This window comes from Melospiza georgiana, chromosome W (genome assembly GCF_028018845.1).
Source record: "Melospiza georgiana isolate bMelGeo1 chromosome W, bMelGeo1.pri, whole genome shotgun sequence".
Taxonomy (NCBI): domain Eukaryota; kingdom Metazoa; phylum Chordata; class Aves; order Passeriformes; family Passerellidae; genus Melospiza; species Melospiza georgiana.
The window spans coordinates 10,766,580-10,770,126 of record NC_080464.1 but is presented as its reverse complement, the minus strand read 5'-3'; the positions used below and the strand labels follow the sequence as shown (position 1 = coordinate 10,770,126).

Below are 3,547 nucleotides of genomic sequence, written 5' to 3'. Positions count from 1 at the left end.
GCCTGGCCTGCGACAATTCCAGCACCGGAGGGACTGATCAGAGACTGAGTGAGCTGCTGCTTGAACCCGGGGTTTTCTCAGTTTGTCATCTCTTTTAGAGTGGCAAGGGGTCTCATTGTTTGATATTGTTTTGGTTTTATTGTTTAATAAACAATTTTTTTCCACCTTTCTCCAAGGAGGTATTTTTTCCCTCCCAGACCAGTTGGGGGGAGGGGCCGATTGGATCTGCTTTTCCCACCGGAGCTCCTTTGGGGGATTCTTCCCCAAATTTGCTCTAAACCTGGACAAATACATGAATTGGAGATCCCCTAATGCCTGGCTAGCTCAGTCGGTAGAGCATGAGACTCATAATCTCAGGGTCGTGGGTTCGAGCCCCATGTTGGGCGCCAATTCATGTATTTGTCCATGCATTCAACATAAACAGAATGAGATGATTGCAGATAAAAGCATCATATAGCCATCCCAGGACACCTTCCTGAGTGTACCTAGAATATGTAATAGGATATAGATCTGAGTACTCATTTATTTTCTTTATTTCTTTCTTTATGTCCTTGCAGGTGCTAAATTACTTAAGCATCTTAAATAATTGCAGACAAAAATCTCTACACTACAGCAAGAAACCAGGAGCAATTGCTTGTCATGGAGTCAATTCCAAACCTCCCATCTGCATGCTCAGGAACTGGAACTCAGTACATCCAGGATATTTTAAAATAAGTCCCTTTCAGATTCTTCCCTCCCATCCTCAGCCAAAACTGCATTTCCTTCCACGGGTATCTAAAGCCTTGGACCCTTCCTGTGTGAGATGTCAATGTTTTCTCTGCAAAACGTGAAACAAAAATCAGGTGGTTGGGATAACCCGCAATCCTAAAGTCACTTGAGGGTTTCCAGTCTTCATTTTTCATAATGTTTTTTCATTATGCTTATTCATTACATTTTTCATTATGTTTATTGAAGAAGTTTCAAGACAGAGATTAATTTTTTCCTCTTTTTTTTTTTTTTTTTGAAAATACAGTAGTTTCAGCAATTAGATAGAAACACTTTGTAAATGGCTTGTAATGAAAACTCTGAGTTAAAACTTAGAATTTTTTAAACTGGTGTTTAACAAGCATTAGAATAAAAGGCTTCTGAGGAAGTCAGAAATGGATCTCCTCTAGCTGCTGCCATGAAAGAACACTCAACCTGTTCCAGGTGCTTTAAATCATGTTCTCCTCACAAAGACCACAGGACTGTGAAGAGCTGCTGGTAGAACAGATTTCTCTGAGGATTAGGCAGAGCAGATGTAACAGAACACAATTCAGCACTTCCTACACAAAAAATGTCTTTGCATTAATGCTACAACCTTTCAAAATCTCATCTTTACATCTCATTTCATTATTGGGCCTGCATTTCCTGTCCCTAGACATGCCAAATTACTGTTTCTAAGATGCAGATGATACAATTATCTCCAAGTGAAATTAAGTTCTCCAAGCAGTCTTTTATTGGACTTTCTTATCTTTACCTTATTTCCCTTCTCACTCATTTCATGTTGTAAATTTTGATGGAGGTAGCCTCCCAAAGCAATCTCTAACTAAGGGTCACTGCTGGCTATATTTTTATATGTCTTTAGAATTTTATTAGTAATTTTAACTAAGTTCCTTTATTTTGGTAGAAAGAAAATTTAAGAGAATAGTTTAGTGGATATTAAAAACTAAAACCCAATGGACCCCATATATCCAATTTAAGTGCTCCAGATATGAAAAGTAGATATATAGGAAAAGAAGGAAGTGCCTTTTATAAATGCTTCATGGTTCATATATTTTATTTCTGTCATTCAGAATGCAGAAAAGCTGAAGTATGGCTTCCAAAGAGGATTACTATATTGGTAAAACAGATAATTTTCCATGGATTTCACTATGAATTCCACTAAAGTACTACCATAGAATGGTTTGGTTTGGAAGGGACCTTAAAGTTCATCCCATTCCACCCCTGCTATGGGCAGGGACACCTTCCACTATCCCAGGCTGCTTCGAGCCCCAGTGTCCAACCTGGCCTTGGGCACTGCCAGGTATCCAGGGGCAGCCACAGCTGAGTAATACTCATAAATGTAAAATTAACCAACGTACTTATATTGGCTAACCATACGTTAAACATACATTAACCATAAATGTACTTAATCCAATGGAAAATAGTGCTAACATGGTCAAACTTGTAAGGAACTGTAATTAAAAGGGAGAAAAGTCTTGAATATGTGAACTAAATGACTTAAAGACACTCTACAGAAATGAGACATAATTGTAAAACAGGCTGAGTAGTAACTAGAAATAAATTTTTATGGATATATTTTTAACGTTTTCTAATTATTCCAAAGAAAAAAAAAGATGGTGAAAAAAAATTAGCTAAAGCATTAGGTTAGAAATTGTTTTACCTCAGGAAGAAGGGACTGTTACAAGGAGCAATGACAAATTGCGTCTGTTGGGAGTTCTGAGACCGCAGAGGAGGAGAGAGCACAAAAAGGGTTTATTGGGCTTGGAAGTGGCAGCAGAGCTAATTTGTGGGCAGGCTGTGACTGTGTGTGGAAGGCATTAGGAAATGTCAGGGTTTGGGTTCATTGATCAGGACTGTTATCCCCACTCAAATCAGGACTATGAGCGGAATGGTGGCTGGAGAGATGTCAGGATGTTGGTTTTCCTTCACTGTACAGGCAAGGTGCTTTTGCTTTTCTTTTTCCCAATTGTGAAATCTAAGGGGAAAAATAGAAATAAGCAGCTTGGTGATGGGTTTTCCACAAAGACCTCACATGCTTTATAGGCACAGCTTTCATTCAACTTGTTGAGTATATTTTGAAAGAAAGAAATAATATTGTTTTTTGAATGAAATAATGAACAGTTTAAGGACAGTCTCTAAGCAGACTACAGCCTTATGTGTCATACAGATGAGTGCAGAGAGTATTTTAATTTTTTTTTCTGAAAGGTAAAAATATAATTCTACTGAAAAGGCAAAAGTAGCTCTTTCCCTTAATTAGAGTTGGAAATGAACTAGTGAAAGAAAGTCTAATTCTGAAGCTACAGTTGTAAGCATGGTGCCATTTTGGCCATGAAGAGGGATACAGGATGCCTTTTAATTCCATTTGGTCAGGAGGGGAGAGCAGGGTGAGAATTTTGTATCATTCAAAATGTAGCAATAGCTGTAAGTATAATATATTACTGGTATGCAAATAGGTTTGATCTCTTGAAAATCAAAAGCAACCTTGCTTTAAGAAGTGTTAGCATGTTTGGTTAATTTTTCAATGGCCAAAATATCCTTCTCTTTTATATCACGAATATACTTCAAGAACATTTTGAACATATATAATTAATATATTTTCAATTCTCTCAGGCTCTACCTTTATCTTTTTTTAAGAAAAAACACTGGCCTGTGAATACTGAACTGCATGAATGCATGGGGAAAAAAAGAATAATTTATTATGGTTTCATTTGTAGTGGGATGTTTTTCAATGAAAATAAGCATAATAGACTAATGGATGCCATAGAGGATTTTTGCTCACATTCTCAATTTGTCTTCTATTTCT

The 3,547-nt window shown here is 37.2% G+C and overlaps 1 non-coding gene across 1 annotated transcript; it reads left to right on the top strand.

The window, feature by feature from the left end:
• The first annotated feature begins 313 nt into the window (after nt 1-313).
• TRNAM-CAU (transfer RNA methionine (anticodon CAU)) lies at nt 314-386 on the top strand. Its single transcript has one exon. It is a non-coding gene; the product is annotated as a tRNA-Met (tRNA).
• Nucleotides 387-3,547: the final 3,161 nt, after the last annotated feature.